This window comes from Gouania willdenowi, chromosome 13 (assembly GCF_900634775.1).
Source record: "Gouania willdenowi chromosome 13, fGouWil2.1, whole genome shotgun sequence".
NCBI classification, from domain to species: domain Eukaryota; kingdom Metazoa; phylum Chordata; class Actinopteri; order Blenniiformes; family Gobiesocidae; genus Gouania; species Gouania willdenowi.
Window position 1 is genome coordinate 20262561 of NC_041056.1, and position 18138 is coordinate 20280698.

General features: G+C 36.6%; 1 protein-coding gene across 3 annotated transcripts in view; it reads right to left on the reverse strand.

Annotated features, from left to right (window-relative positions):
* fam168a (family with sequence similarity 168 member A) overlaps positions 1-15096 on the reverse strand; it is a 32721-nt gene extending 17625 nt beyond the window's left edge. For all 3 annotated transcript variants that reach the window (XM_028465118.1, XM_028465117.1, XM_028465116.1), the window contains exon 1: positions 14943-15096. The gene's annotated coding sequence lies outside the window, so the exon portion shown is untranslated. The remainder of the gene's footprint in view (positions 1-14942) is intronic.
* Positions 15097-18138: the final 3042 nt, after the last annotated feature.

The following is an 18138-nucleotide window of genomic DNA, read 5'->3' on the forward strand; positions in this document are numbered from 1 at the left end:
TCTGATCATATCCAGGATAAGTGGGAAAACAAAGGAGAACTCATTTACGGCACAAAATCTCTGGCTGGGATTTAATCTTGCAGGTGCTCCACAGTCCCCAGTGTGTCTGTCTGAGCTTGGTCCATACCTTTCCTTATCTTCTTTCAATTCTGCAGCAATCCATGCTTCATAAAAAGACCAAAACTCTATTTAAATAAAAATGGTTACTCAGTTTCTTTTTGCTTACTTATGTTGAGATGGGTTTGGATACCCGAGTAGTTTGAGTCTATGAAGCACATGGTTTAAAAAGGTTTTAACAACAGAGCTGGGTATCGATTCAGAATTCCCAAATCTATTGGATTAGATTAATAAAGGCCAGATTTGGTTCGCAAATTAGTTAAGGATTATTTTAGGCACAGTAGCCTTTTTACTTAAATATGGAAGAGATTCTCAAAGATTTCATTTTCTAAATAGTAGAAACAAACTAATTTGGTGCAGTATATTCAAATGAAATTGGTTAATAATTATCTTTTTAAACCCAACTCTATCTGTCCTAAAGGCAGACGAACTAGTAAAATTTAGATACTTCTTTAAAAAGGACATGGATGTTCACAGCCGTTGTTACAAGACAAATGAGTAAAAAAGAATGTGGGGAACAAAGCTTTAATCAAACTACACCTATAGTGGTGCAAAGCCCATTAACACATAGACAGGTGGCTAAACTGACCCTGAGGTCCTTGTCTCTAAACACACTTACACACAAACTACACAAAGCAGAATAATGAATAGAGTAGCAGGAGATGGTGCAGACTCTTTTGTTTCAGTGTGTCTGAGTGCAGAACAAGGTGAAGAAAAGTGAATTAGAGAGAAAAACAAGAGGCCACAGCAGTGAGTTTAATGATGGTGTAAGTGAGGGTCCAAGAAGGGTAGAAATGCATGTGATGAGAGTTTCACCTTAATGCTGCGTTCACACAGGATGCGTCACAGAATGTTTGTGTGTCCAGATTACATACAAAGTCAATGGATAGATGCGGCCGAGAGGCAAAATCTTTCCAGTGCGGCGGTGCGGTCTGATCCGCGCGTCAAGAGTGTTGACCGTGCTAGTGCCCTCTCGATTTTTCTTCATATTCGCACATTCACAAGAGTTGAAAATAATAAACTCCTGCGACTGTTTCGCATGACAAAAGCCAATTAAAGTCTTTGTTGACAATGACCTCAGGTCGTCAACACGGACACCGGTCTGTTCACCCGTTCAACCATGGAGTAGAAGCTGTGTGTGACCACCTGGAGCTGTATGACATGGCCTTTATAACCGGGACCGTACCAGGAAGGATTTGGCGTGGAGGAGAATCAGCGAGGAGGTAGCGGGTCGTTTTCATCTTTGAAAGTCGGCACTGAGCTAGGACAGCATTAGCCGCTAATCACACCGGCTTTTTTCACTGGTGGTTTATCTTTATGAGGGGAGAAAAAGGAGTGGAACTCCTTGCTTCAGCAGGCAGTGAAACTCACCGAGTTGGATGTGTCGCTGGTGGGTGGGGCTTCACTTCAAACGTGCATATGAAGCGAATGGGGACATTTTTTGATCCTGCGAAACGTTTCGTGCGGCAGACGCAACCGGTGCCGCAGAAGACGCATTCGGTGTGAACGCAGTATTAGTCCCGTTAGGCTCGACTTCCTTTTTAACTAAAAGACTAAAAAACTTCATGCTAGACTTCAGATTATAATTGGTACAAAGACAACGACAAATGTACATTTGTAAACATGCTTAGTACCAGGTGAGAATCCACATGCATGACACTTTATATTGAGAAAATATTGTGAAAACAATGAACTAAGATGACTCCCTGCATCCACACACTTTTCCAGTTATTAAGATTGTAAGAAATGCGAAGGTCCCATGGGTCACAATTCATCATAAGTTTGCAACATCAGATCTATTCCTGAACAATCTTGTTCTTTCCTCAGATCTACCATTTCCTATATAATCTCTTGGAGGCTTTGTCAAGCAATCGCTTACATTTACAACTATTTAATCTCTTTAAATGCATTGCTACCTCCTTTAAATATCTTCTTACTCATAAATAAAATACAAACACTTTGAATATGACACTGCAATAAAAATAATCTAGTATTCACTCTGATTAGTTCCCAAAAGGGGTGGGACAAACAAACCGATATGGCAATAATTGTCCTCCTTCCGCACATTGGGGGAAAACATGTACATAAAAAAAAAAAATTAAAAAAAAAAAAAAGAGTGAGATTGAAAGTGGAATTTAATTATTTAAATCAGATAGAAAGCCATGATGTTTTGTCTCGACTTTTAAAAGACACTAAACTTTTTACTTTATCCACTTTTTGTTAGGTGTTCATCTCAGTATGTGTTACTTCTGTGAAACTGACACTGTATCGCAGTAGATTTACTCGGAAATTCTGTACTTGACAGTGTTGTGGTTATTTTTTTTATCTTTGAAACAGATATGCATTGTTGTGTTTCTTGTAATATATCTATTATCGTGAAATCACTCTAACTTGATAATATCAGTACCATGAACCATGCATCACATATTGTATCACAGGTTACCCTTCCATTACCGTTTGTTGCCAATCAGCTTATCAATAAATTGGCAGCTTGAAGTTGTTACTGCGTGAGAATGATCAAGTAGCCAATGGACGTCTAACGGGAAATACTAAACTCCAATATAAAACGACTACAGCTATAGATCATGGTTCATAATCTGCAAGTTACAAAAAAGTCATTTATCATTATTAAAAGAAAATCTGTGACAATATTTCAAGTATGCATGCAGACATGAAGCAAGCTTTCAGTAGGTCTTATTGTACTCTATGTGCATGTCAATGAGCCTGTGAATGCATCATTACAGCAGGAGAATTGACAGACCACTGAATGCTCCTTTAGTATATTGGTGGATGAATTAAGGCTAGTGTTTCGTAAAAGCTACTTTACAAATAATATATCCCACAGTTGGTGTCCTTTTTTGCAGTTTTGCTTCTGTCGTTGATAAATCATGTGATCTGGATGGACAGGGAGGTGATGTTTACATGAGACATGCGTTTTGGTTTCTCAACTGACAGCCAATGCAGTTAATTTTATGACAAACTAATGACTACATGTTTGGCTGCATGCTATGCATTAGCTTGTCTGTAGCAGCATGATGAAAACCATGGGGAAATATATACATAAAATCTAGAAGCTGTGGATTTATTCTTAATATAAGAAACCTTATGTAGACTCTAAACTCTAAGTTCATTTTAATATCACATTTGTTATGGAGCAATACGTTTTGACTAATGTTTAACAGCCATAGAAAAAAAGAACACCAGCCCAACTAGCCAGAACAGCTGCTAACGCAGACTGCTTTAATAAATTCTTAAGGTTATCAAAAGTCCAGGTTTTACAAACACTCAGCATTACAGCATTAGAAAACCTTGATGTGAGCTGCCAGTCAAAACCTTAATGTTGGTTCCTCTCCATAAAGGGAGACTACCGAAGCCCGAGGGGAGAGAAAGAGGTAATAATGAGGGTGGAGGAAGGGGAGGGTGGAAAGATTGTGAAAGAATAAACCTCACCAACACAAACACAAAGAGCTACCATTCCTGGAGAACATGTACAACACTACACAGCCCCCACACTGACTCTCTCCTCCCACATAATACCACACCAGGCAGCTACTCTTTAGGCAACAAATCAAAAGCAGTGGGCGTTATCACACTTCAGCATGGCAGAGAGCAGAAACCAGCAGCTCTTTTTTTAAGAATGCAGAAGGAAAGGTTTTAATTTGGGTCATGTGTGACCAAAAAACCTGGCTGAGAGGCAGAATCCAAAAAACTTGCCTGACGTGCTTACTTCTCTGAACAATTCCTTTGTCTTTGCACAAATCAAACTAACACCCTAATGGCATAGCTACTTTCTTCATACATACCAGTATATCCTTTGTTCAAAGTAGGCAGTGGCTATCTATACGGTTAACGTATCAATATACCGACATTCTATCCGTACACAGTGCCCCTATTTGGTCAGTTTAGGTCACGTGCTAGGTCTGTCATTGACCAGTTTAGGTCACGTGGCCAAGACAAAACCTTACCCTAACCTAATCCTAAAACTAAAAATTGTTGCGATAATGGGTTATTACCTAACCCTAAGATGCTATGTACTTGTACTTCGGTAACTGTACCAATAGCACCGGTCCCGGGTTGTCCGTAAGGCAATTGTACAAATAGACACTTCCTTCAGGATATTGCTGGCTTTGTTTAAAAGTACGTGCATGGATGGTATAAAACACTTGTTAAAGTTGCAACCCAAATTGACAAACCCTTTCCACTTCTCAAACTTTTTTAAACAAAGATAGAAAATCCTAATATTGGATGGTTTAAAAATATTGAAAACAAACAAAGAAACAAACAAAATGGATAGGTTATATAACAGGGGTTGGGAACTCCAGTACTCGAGGGCCTGATTCCTGACACTTTTAGATGTGTCCCTGCTCCAACACGAATGGCTCGTTATTATGCTTATGTAGAGCTTGATGACAACACATCGGTTTCAACCTTGTGTCACAAAATAACTGCTTATACTATTTTTCTTTTATGTGTGCGCAGTGGTTTAGGCCTGTGACTGTCTTAAAGGGGCCACACACTGGATAGTTGGATATGGCATAAAAACATTGCAGCAATTCAGCAACTCAGACCTGCCCTGAAAGAAGCCAAATTACAGAATTTACTCAATAATTAGAGAAAAATTCAAAAGTAACACAAAATGTTGATATTGTGCTGCTGATGATAAATAAAATGGCTTTTGTGGAATTTTTCTCCAGTGACTTTGACCCTGTAGTGTTTTTCTTAAAACATCATATTGATAAAAAAAAAACATAATGAGTTTATATCACCATTTTGAGGGACAATATCAAAATATCTGCATCGCCCAGCCCTACTATACACTTAAGGAAAGTGACAGCACTGTGTGGTGTGTTCAAGGCCATGCAGCGTTAGCTTTTCATAGCAGCACCTCAACCAGAAAAGACTCCAAGGACATTACGAACAGGTTCAGTTTCTCTGCAAAACATGTTTACTCTAAATCAAGGCAGAGATATATGTGTAATTATGAGTCAAAAACAACAATACAATACAAACGGCAAGTTTGTCAATTTAATTGCATATAGAAATAAAGCGAACCTAGAAAAACAGATGTGTCTGGGATTTAGCCTCCTCAGTGATGAGGGCATTTAACCAGAGACCGTTCAGCTGTATTTGGCTCCGAGGAACAGAATCAATCACATGTAGCCTTTGTAATTTTAAATGTTACAAAACATAATGTTTTTTGTGTTATTATATGAAAAACAATAAAATAAATTTTCAAATGTAATCTTTATTGTATAGATACTTTTTAAAACACTTATAAATAGATAGCAATAACAAGCACCTGACAGATATTGATGTTAAAACATAGCTACAAGCATTGCCCATTATCCAAACCTAAAAATATAAAATTACTTTTTAAGTTAAATGTGAAATTTCATTGTTAACATTCACTTTTGGGAAAAAATCAACCTCAATTTAGCACTGTGGATGTGCTTATTTAGGCAATGTTGTTTATTAGGCGGCCTATATTTAAGTAATGCCTGTTTAAAGGATCATGTGAAATTATTATATTCCAAGCAAAAAAAGAACTCAAAAGGATTTTTGTGTCACGTAAATGTTAGTTATGAAATAAGATCAAGAACCATAAAGAGCGCAAAACGTGTAATTTCTCTGATATGATTAACCAGTTAAAAATGTATATGTTAATTGATTATTAATATAATCATTTACTGCAGCCCTACATAGATACAGTGGGGTATCTACTAAGTTAATTAAGGTTTGATAAATGTTAGCATGGTATGGAGGCAATTATGTGGATGTCTTTCATATTACGTTCACTGAATATAGGTATGCAATATTTAATGACACTATTTTCCACAAGAAATAAAACCAAAGATCTCAAAAACAGCTCTTAAAAAATAATTCAAGACCGATATGATTGGAATGGTCTTTTTCAATTGTCAGTGACCAATCATGTTTTGAAATTAAGGTGTTATTTAAAGGGAACGCTCGGACAAGCATCTTATAATGTTAATACTGTTTCCAACAACCCACAGGTCAGAGCTCATCACAGTAACAGGTTTTCATGGCCTTTATTTCAAACCAACAAGACATCTAACAAACAGGTTTCATTCAGGGTCAGATTATTGCTTCCTGCTCCCACACAATGCGATGATATCTATCAGAACCAATCCATTGTGTTTCAGTGCTAAAATGTCTGATGGAATCCCTGAATCCACACCTTCTACACAATGAGGGCTGCCTTTCAGTGACGAGCTATTTTAGATCTAGGACAACTCTACGCACTTTGGGACAGCATCTCCCCTGTTCCTCGTGTATTCTGTTTCTCAGAAATTGCCTCATCAGTCACGCATCTCATCGGTCTGTGCTCTCAGATTAGGTGGCACCCTGCTGAAAATGAAAATGATTTCAAGCAAAAATAGGATTTAACATTATTCATTTATGGAGATCTCTATAGCTTCACCCGGCGTCTCGGTGAAATCATCAAGTGAAGACAAGACATGCTCAAGAGCATTGTCTCCTGTTAAATTAGGCCACGACATTCAACAGGGACAAAGCACACCACTCTTATGGGTCTTTACTGGTTTTATTCTGGCACTTTTAGCAATAAAAATGTAGTTTTGTGGAAATGAAAAATATAACTGTAATAACTCAAGTCAGATGACATGACAACAAATTACCTGTTGGAATGAGGAAAAAGCAAATGGTAATTCAATTCCCAAAAAAATAGGTAGTTTTTGATATACACTTTTGATAAGAGATTGTATTGCTGGTGAAGCACCACATTTTCTCCACAAACTACAAGCCACAGCGTTTTATGCAACACAAACAATTAATTGATAAAACATATTCTAAAATATTGCATTTGAATAAACATGGTATCTAAAACATACTTTAAAACTGACTAACATTTAAGTCAATGCATAGTTTAAAGGGGATCTGTCGTGATTTTTTTTTCTAATTAAGAAAAAACAGAAGAATTTTAATTGCAGGCTTATATATAAAAAGTTGAAGACACCAGCTCATTTGTGAGAGACAGTGGCTGTCATTATGCCCTAAGTCGTAGACAGGTGGTGTGACAAAATCTGTGACCAGACAAACTGGTGGCTCCAGTGGCTGAAGTCCACGGGCAAACAGAGACTTTCATACATTGGTACAAGCTTACTTTTCAAAGATGTAGGCCAGCCATCTACAGGCAGAGTAGACATTGAGTTGGTACGAAAGGTTGCTGACCAATACATGAGTAAGGTTTTAGCTGACATCCAAAGGTCAATCTGTACTTTTGGCAACTTCTTCAGCCAACAGACTGCATAGTTACATCTCATCTTGCCAACCTAAAATCCCAAATTGCTACTTCAGCTGCCCTGAGTCACTGTCCTTTTCTATAAAGAGTGGATAGTCCAACTATCCAGTTAGTAAGATACTTTCCTTTTGAAAGTTTAAAGCAAACATTTGAAATTAGTGACAGACCAATACATCGGCCGATATTATCGACTGATTTTTGCGTTTTTTACATGTATCGGCATGATGCGTTCGCCGATCTGCATTATTTACAGAGAGCAGGAATATTTTTTACATCACCTGTTTTTAATATTTGTTAAATATTTTTTACTTGTCATTCTACCTTACCTTTGTTAATTTCAATAAATGTTCCTTTTTTTTTTTTTTAAATTTATACATTTGTTATCATCATTGTGTAATTTTTATGATGTAAATTGAGGGAGCAAAAGTAGTATCGGCTCAAGAAAATTGGCAGTCCGTTCTGATGGGGAAAAAAATCGGTATCAGCATCGGCCCTAAAAAACCCATATCGGTCTATCCCTATTTGAAATTACATTTTTTTGTAGTGTTAAGTCACAAGTGTAGCTCATAGTTTGGACATAGTTGAACTATTTATAACAAAATATAACTGAAATATTCTGACCCTGATTTGTGTGGTAGAAGGTGTTGTGGATCTTCATTAGTCTTGGTGGGTTTTGACCAAAACACCCACAACCAATTCAATGTTCCTAGTAGTACCATTTGTGGGCTGGCCGATGCAACAGCCTGTATTGATTTAAGATGGATGCTCCGATAAGCTTCCCATTTTGTGTTAATGAACAGTTAAGTACTGCAGCAACTTAACAAAAAGCACTATAAATCACAAGTGCAGACATAAGTAAGAAAATGACAGCCTGCAGCAAAAACCTGTGTAAAGCTTTGTGTGCATGCACTTTGTCACAGATGCCCGACCAACGTAAATGACAGTTGGATTCGCTGCTACTCTGCCTGTGGGGATAAGATTCACCTTTTATCCATATCCCATTTTCTTTGTGACACCTCTCACCTGCAGTGGAAAACATGCTCACACACGCAGATACCCTTAGATCAAAGATCAGTCGCGAGGAAATAAAGTAGGAGCATAATGCTAGCTAGGAATTATTCGACTTTCTGTTGTAGTCGTAAACAATAAGGGCAACACGACATACAGAAGAAAAACAATGTAACTGGCTTTAAAAGTTTGATTGCCTCATGACCATGTATGCATAACGCATAAGGATGCGTTTATTTGCGCAATGAATTCTTACATATCCAAAGCACTAGCTGACATCCACTACGATCTAACAATCACCTGAGTTAGATAGCTTTTAGTAAGAAAACAACTGGCTTTTAAAAGGAAAATTTTAAGGAACATTTTTTCCTCTTCCAAATGAAAGCAAACAAAAGTGGAATGGTTTTTAACTCTGATTATTTTTTTTAAATTTAAAAGAAGACTGACCAAATGTACAATTTTGCTTCAACTATTGTGCAAGTGTTAGACAATAAAAAGACAATTAATTGAACATCTGGTGTTGGTACGTGCACTTCCATAAACGACAATAGCCGTTAGAAGTGAGAACTTTCACACCGTCTTTGTTTCGATCCCCGGAAATATGCGTCAGCTCTAATCCAGAGTGGATTTATCAGGGTAGAGTGGTGGTCAGTATTTTTAAAGATAGAGGCCTTTGGGGGCAGGGCAGGGCTTATACAGCTAATGTATGATACTGAAGCTGTCAGTGTCCAGCCATAGCCAGCACCAGGTTCCAAACTGAATGCTGAACACCATTACGTTCATTCAACAGTTGGAGCTTTATTGCTGAAACACCAAAGATACAAGTGGATCTTCTGATGGTTGGACAATGAGGTCTAGGCAACGCTTACCATTTGTAGCAGGGAAGAGGTTCAGCGTGGCCAAACCCAAATGATACGGTATGTGTGGCTAATGGCTTAAGTTGACAAAACCTAATTTAATAAATTGTATTTTTAAGGATAATAGTTTACCATTTAACTACTCAGATGATAGTTCTCCTGACAGTTGAGCAGACTGGCTCGGATGAGAACGATACTGCAGTTTCAACAGCAGAAAAACAGAACAACTCGTCCTAAATGTGCTTCAACTAATGCTAGCAGACTCACAACAGATCATTTACAGCTGTGTAAGACAACTCCCCAAGTCCTCTCAATTCATTTCACAGAAGTTATGCTGTACCCAGCATTTAGAGAGGCTGCAAATTTCAGTGATTGTAGAAAACGGAATTCACTTCCTGACAGAAATGTCGATATTGTTTGTATTGTTTTTGGTTTTTTTTAATATATACATTTGTTATTTTTCTATACAAAATTTCTAAATTTTACACAAGTTTTCACCATAAATAAGTGGCCTAATGTGTAGCAACTTTAGCAAATAAACAGGCGCCACATCTCACGCAAAGTCATGTGATTTCATTGCGTGCCTTCAGTGCACTTCTACAGTGGAGAAATATGAAATCAATTAGAATAGGTAACTCAATTAACGGTATTAAGCATGTTTGGCCTGATTTCAGGAAGATTAATAGCCAGTAATCACATCTGATTAAGGAAAGACACAGAAACAAAATGAAAAAGAGTAAACTGATGCTGAAATGGATCCCCTAACCTAAAGTGCCAGAAACTGTCTTTTTTTCCTGTGCTGTTACTCACAGGTTTGTAGAGCAGCCAAAAATATTTTAGGCAGTACAAGTTGAATTCATAAACATATGTTGTGTAAAATCACTTCACATGTTGGTATTTCAATTGAGACTATTTTACACTCATACTGACTTTATGCATGCCTTTCACACTCTTCGATAAAGAACTTTTTTGCAAAAAAGGTGTCATCTGAAGTTTGACAAAAGGAAAAAGGGTGGTAGGTTGCGGATGGGCGTGTCTACTCTAAAACATTTAGCAAAGTAGTGAGCATTTGCCTCACAACTAGATGCCTCTGGCAGCCTGCAAGTTTGTTTGTTCTCCATGTGCTTCACTGTTTTTAAAAGTAAAAACAAAATTAAAAAAATCTAGGTGGAAATGGGTTAAGCTTTATCCTTCCATGGCTAAAGTCAAAATACTGAAAATGAAAAGATATTCATTCACACTTGTTTTGTATTCACATCACACTTTGGAGTAAGCTAAGAAAAGTCTCCCCAGCCTTTGTACAGCCTATGAAAGCACCTGCTCTTAAGAATAATCATTCATTTATGTTGTTAATGAAGAACAGTTTCACTGTTTGACCAAGAACATAAAATGTTTTCAATGATTATAAAGTAACAGTACTTTGCACTCAAGCAGTGTGAGTGTATTGATTTGGATGAATACAATGAAAACAGGTGCAGTATGACAAACATCAAAGCATTTTCTAATGAAGGAAATCACAATGTCTCCCATAACGACACTGTATATGTGCCCTTTAAGCGCTGATCACTGTGCAGATGGAGCCACCCCTGATAATAAGCCTTTATTAAAGTTCAACTTCAATAAAGATGTAGGTGGTGAGATGAGTTTTTTAAGGTTGCTAAATGTCATGACGAAATAAAGCAACTAGTACAGACTATTTCAAACACTGTTTGAATATACATTATTTTGTCATTAATGTCTTGTGTATCAACTCTGCATGGGGTGTAATTTTTTTTATTTACAGCCTCAATACATAACTAAGTGCTATGTAATTGTAATTACATAGTAGGCCATCCTATCCTAAATAAAAAGGCTATGGATGCCTATGCTTTTGTTTTGAAAGAACATTCTAAAGTCTAATTACTTAATAACCAAAGTGACGGATCACTCTGTAAATAATTGATGAGTAATCTGGATAATAGGCTTGCAAAGTTTACTAACTAAATAAAAATGACAACATAAATAAATGCTAACAGGAATTACTACTAGCAAAAACAAAACATCTTCTAGTTTTATATTTGAGATACAGTAGGGTTGGGCGGTATGACCAAATTTGTGTATCAAGTTATTTTTCAGTCTAACGGTTTCACTGTATTTTTTTTCATGCATAATCAGGTGTTCACAGCATTTTCTCCTGGTTGAGAGATGAATTACTGCAGTAGATTGACTTAGGATGCTCTTTTTTACTGTCATGATGAGTGAATATTGTAGAATAATTCCACACTAGTAGTAATGCAAGCTACAATGAGACACAGCCCTACTCCGTCTGTTATTAAGGCATCCACGCATGCAACAACCACTGGCTCTTTGCCCCGCTAGCTTAGCTCTAGCTTGATTTCTAGCTTCAAATGCTGTATACACAGTGGTGTGGTGGTTTCTTTTGGTGAATAAGGTAATGTTTTGTTTGTAGCTCCACCAGGACTTATTTCCGTGTTACAGGAATTACAAATTGCGATCCTTTTTGTGCCTTTCCGCCCGACATGCTAAGCTAACCGTTTATCCATTTACACCGCAACCAACACCAGAGTGCTACTGTTTACATTTCTATTTAGACGTGCAACCATGAAAGAGGTCCTGACTGAAACGCGGCGCAGCGTTCCAAATGTTGTGCAATCAAATACACCAATAAACATTATTTATTTATTTATTAAAAATTTATATCATAACAAAAATATAAACCGGTATTCGGTATGAACTGGTATATCGCCCAGCCCTAATTTGAAAACATTACGTTGGGCACAGAGGTTAACATATGCTTTTGCTTTCAGGTGTTTTCAAAGATGAACCGTAATTATAATAACCAAATATATCAAAACTCACTTTTCAAGCTTAAATACAATCATAAAAATAAATACTTGTTTTTACCCTGAACAAGCCATAGAAAGAGGAAAATTGCCCATAAAACAGAGGAGGTCAAGGTGAAGATGCTTGAGAGGACTGTGAAAGCTGACGCCTAAAAGCATTTCATTACCAGCTCGCTGATGAACAAATCATTAAGTGGTCTAAACCACACGGGACTAAAGTGCTGAAAAGACAACAGTCTCTTATAAAACCCACAGACATTTACAGACTCCAGCTTTCAATCATCTGACGGTTTTATTGCAGCAGTGTACAGCCCACCATTCATATACATGAGTATACACCAGACACATGCCAAAACTAGCTCTAAACCCACACACTTCCTCTGGCACATTGAGTGAGCATTTTAATCAGTGTTAAGTTTAGCATCACTGCTCTTCTTGTCCTAATACATTAGTTATTATCAAAATCTAAAATGTAACCCACTGACGACATCCCCTCAGCGAGGGCTGTTGTCCTTGTGCTTCAATGATCCTTCATCCAACGAATGTGGTTTCTCCTTTATTCAACTAGACATCTCAAATGTTCAGTGCTTAGTGATGTCGTCAAATAAAGGAGCTTCATTTGAACTATTTTTCAGAATGACATCGACAAAAAAAATATGTACAAAATGTCAATGTAGTATATAAACTAAACTAATTAATATTTTCAATTTACAATGTATATTTTGTAAAAAATAACAACACACGACTGCTTGATTTTCTTTTCCATACTGCTTTTAATTTTGCTGTTTGCTTAAATTTTTTTCTTGTCTTTCTCATTCCTTTGATCTATTGTAACATCCAGACATTCCTACTTTGGAATGAAAAGTCTGGGCAAAGTAACAAAGGTGTCCAATTCCGATATTGATAACAGCCAGATATAGGCAAAAAGGAGTGTTAGATTATATCAGCCTGCATCTAAACTCTCCGATATAAGCACTCCGACGCATAATTTGTTTGTTTTTCATCAAGGTTATTTTTCAGGGGTTTTTTTTCATTAAATTGTAGAATATATATATATAACCTATTGGTTAATAACAAAGGCAGTGGCTATTCATACGCAGCGCCCCTCATTGGCCAGTTTAGGTGACGTGATAGGTGCACCATGCAACTTAAAAGTTCCGTCAGTTTTATTTTACCTCCTATTTATTTTTAGCTAACCCTTTTTTTTGCCCTAACCGAGGAAATACCCTAAAATTTTTATTTTTTCCATATATGTATTTCTAAAGGTGGAAATTGCCGTGTTAAATATGTTAAAATGAAAAAATATATATGACAAAAGTGGGATTCAAACCCACGTTAGCGTAAGGAAGGATCCTTGAGCGTGGCGCCTTAGACGACCCGGAAAACGCAGAAAACGTACTCATGGTCCCAGAGGCTATTAATACGTTTCCGTATCAATAGACACTTTGAATAATAAATGGGTCAGTTTTAGCTAACTATTGTTCTCTGTTTGAGAATCATCACTTGATCAAAGCTTTTCTAACAATCTACACTATAAAAATTAGTATCAACTGTTTGTATGATCCATGCTGATATTGTCCAATTTTATTGTATCGGAAGCTAAAAGAGATGCAACGGACACCCTATTATTAACCAACACAATGTTTTACAAAAGCCATTTTTAAAGGAAACACGTGTAATTATCCTGACACTAACTAGTCATTAGAATAATTAAGAAAATGACAACAATGCTGGCTAATACATGTAACTATGTTTTTGGATGTTTTACAACAATAGAAATGTGCATTTTTATTATTATTATTGTGTAATGTCACCTTGAGTTTAATAACCCTGAGGGTAACAAAGGTCCTGAGACATTGTGTTTGAACGCTAGAAAATGATACATCGGAATGCAATTTTTTTTTTTTTTAAATATATATATAAATATAAATTACTAAACCACCAGCCTCAGTTAGTAAAAACGAACCTGGAGTTTTGTGGTGAATACAGTTGCTGGTATCTTCAATTCATGCCAGCACAGCTTTGTTATGGCTCCTGGGTGATGATCTAAATGCAGTGTGCATACAATAAAGCCGTCCCTTTTTCATTCTGGACAGCGAGTCTATTACTCTTAATGTCGCTCAAAACCGTGCAGAAAACAGCACAAGTCCACTCACAACTGCTCACTGTTGTTGGAATGACGACTGCTTATAAAACAAAGTATCAGGGGCGAGTATTTAGTGATTTAACCCTGACAGTGGCAGCACATTGCATACCACAGATGGCAAGCAACGCAGCGGTCGTACAAAGATGGTCACACACTCAAACAAGCTTACGGCACCATTTTGAAATCCAACCGATTTCTAGATAACAACTACGAGATGCCATCTTGCCAATTATTGCCAGATTAGCTCATGTTAGCATGGCGGTCAGTATCCATTCACCTAGCTGCGCGCCGTGCGCCAGTCCTCCGTGCAACTCATGTTATCTTATGGTTAGCTTAGCACATCCGCACAAGCTACTCGCATCGCTAAATATCGATCAAGCTCGGGTAACAATAAACAAGATTCACACAGCAAAACAATCAGAAACCAACTGCTAATAATGTAACCATTCAGATTTGATGCGATAAAGTTATTCACAGTCGTCGTTATTGTTTGACTATGCTTTTTTTTTCTTCTTTTTTTTTTTTTTTTTTTTTTTAAAGCTAGCTGTTAGCCTAGCCTGCTAGTCCCCCCGCTGTAGCTACGGCGGAGGACAATTGAAGGGATACGGAGGAGGAGGAAAAAAAACAGGAAAAATAACTATCAACATGGACACGCACACCGTCCACAAAGACCGGCGTAGATGACTCACCGAAGTGCGAAGGAGAAACAAGGAACGTCTTGAAGATTTTTCAATGTGTTCAGCGTCGGATCGGGTCAGAATGGCTCTACTGCAGCAGCGGTTAGTCGGGCCGGTCGCGCTAGGAAGACAGCTTTCACCCGGAGAGACGTCCACCGTGTGGGGGATGGGGATGCACCGCCGCCGGGAGGGTGGGAGGGATGCAGGAGAGGGAAGGGAAGGGAAGGGAAGGGGAGGTGAGTCAATGAAGTGTATTTGTTCTAACTACTACTTATTCAATATCTCTTCATTTGCAGACATGTTCACTTGTTAACGTTTTGTTAATGTCACATATAAATCCAATGCACCATTAAGTCCCGTGTACAGGTTCGTTCACACTTCGCAGGAAAACAAAAGAAAAATACAAAAAAAAAACAAACATGTGCTCTGCTTGTAAAGTTTTATTCATGTTGGAGTATTACTTTTATTTACCCTTGTTATTATTAAAGTGGTAATTTGTTACGTATTCCTTTTTTCATATATATATAAACTAAAGTATAAAATCAATGTTGATGTTGCAGAATTGTTTTTGTTTACATTTTTACAACTTGTGGATAAAGTCCATTCAGTGTTGCAGATATGCACTTTCTGATTAAAAGAAGCTAAAACACTTTTCTATTTATCAACTATTTTTTTAAATCATTTTTACACTTTAAATATTCATTATTATTATTATTATTATTATTATTATTATTTGGGTCATAGATTGTCATTAATGGGTTCGTGGGTTCAGACCAGTTTAGAACCATTAGATTCCCTAATGGATTTTTTTTTATTTTCAATTTTCATCATATATCGATGGAGACATTATCAACCACCTTCAAAAAGACTTGCCTCTTTTTAATTCCTTCAGTGTTTAGTTCATGCTTTGCTTATACTTGTTGAATATTAATATTAAATTGAGATTTTCATCATGAACTTAACTCGGTCTACAAGAAATTCTGGAAAGAATTCAGCGTCAGCATCACAGTAGTGGATCTTAAAGTATGCTTACACAGTGTGTATGTTTTGCTCTGATTATTTTGTTTATTGGGAAGGCAGTGACACCTAGTGGTGGTAGTAAGCACTGCAATCACGCTGCTTTGCCAATAGACATATTATACGTAGACGCCGCATCGACTGTGGAGGGACGCGTCTACAGCGCCGCCATCTTGGAACGGTGCTGGTGGAGGCAGCGGTGCATGCATAGACATAATATACGTATATAATATCTATGGTTGCATGGACATGTAATAAGGGATATAATATATTGTTAGCAGGTTGTTATAGCTATAGTGATATAAACGCAGACAGGACGGACAGAACCATTGATATCATGAATCTAGCTAATAATAGGTCTAATTAATGATGGAGTTATTTTTGTTGTAGACAATTCTTTATCTCTGGCTACATTGCTCACATGTTTAAGGTTTCCCAAAGACAGTAGTTTAAGCTGGAGCAATGACAGCTGGCACTGAGCACTTCAACACAGATGACTTTGACAGGACAGGGCAAATTGTAGACAGGGAGTCAAATACTAAATACTATTGTAGATAGTTTTCTGTGAGGATTGTTTATGAATACTGAATATTTTAGTTATTTGGCTACAATTATAATAAAGATGATGATGATAGGGATATAATATCAATAGTGACTAATAATGGTAATGGTTAAAATAATAATAATAATAATAATAGCAATAACAAAATAATTGAATAACAATCCAGTAACTATACTACAATAATATTAATAATAAACAATATGAAATAATAATAATAAGGTATTATAATAATATAGCAATAATAATATAGCAATGAGAATACCACTAACTATAATATAAAATAATAATCAAAAATAATAATATAATATGAGAATATAGTGATAATTATAAAAAAGTAACAACAATAATAGAGTAGCAGTACAATTATACAATAATATTAATTGTAAAATGCAATGTATAGCCTTAAGTATCTATCTATCTATCTATCTATCTATCTATCTATCTATCTATCTATCTATCTATCTAACCCTTTAATTGTGTAAGCACATCATTGGAGTGATTGCCACTGTTCCAAGATGGCCGCCCTGTAGACGCACCACTTCAGCCATAGACATTGTAATACTTAGACGCCGCATCGACTGCTGCCGCCCACGAGAGCGGTGCGTCAACAGGGCGGCCATCTTGGACCGGTGGCAATCAGTGTATTACATCTATAGATGAATTATGTGTTTAAATAAATCACTCAATTCTCAAGCACTTTTCAAGGGGTTTGTTTGTAACAAACGTCAGACATGATAGATAGATAGATAGATAGATAGATAGATAGATAGATAGATAGATAGAAATAGAAGAAAAGGAACCCAGAAACGTTCAAATGTACTCAGGTTTTTATTGACAACATTGTTTGCACTTGACAATTATAATTATTATTTTATGTGGTACTGCTAGTGTATTATTATTATTGCTATTCTTGTAAATATCATGACATTTTCATATTATTGTATTTTTTTTTTTATTTTTTTTTTACATTATAGTTACTGGTATTATTATTATTATTATTATTATTATTATTATTATTATTATTATTATCATCATTAATTATTGTAGCCAAAGAACTGAAATATTAGTGTTGAGTGGTAAAACCAGCATTTTAAATATATCCAAGTACCTTGTATCATAGCTACATGTGTGATGTTTTTAAAAAATTAAACATTCAACGAATAATTCTACTTAGAGATTGAGAAAAACGTCTATCTGTTGTAATGTCCATGCACCGTTGCCTCCACCACCACTGGTCCAAGATGGCGGTGACGTGGCGATGACGTGTCCCTCCGCAGTCAATGCGGCGTTTACGTATACACTGTCTATGGCTTTGCCCCAAACGATCATAGTTTATAATGTCTATGCTAACAATGCGCTGGCATTTGAAATACATAAAGTAACAGTAGCTATGGCGATGCAGTAGCATATAGATTTCATTTGGCAGTAAGTGATTTCATTTATTTATTTATTTATTTTAATAATTTGAATAAACAGGACGCGAAAGATTTTGAGTGAGTTCAGGGTGAAGAAGATATCTGATCTGAAAGCGATTTTTAAAACATGACTACAATTCCCAGGGATCAGTGCGCCCACTAAATCAGAAGCACAGCACTTCCTGTTTATATACGCAGCTCAGTCAATGTGCTT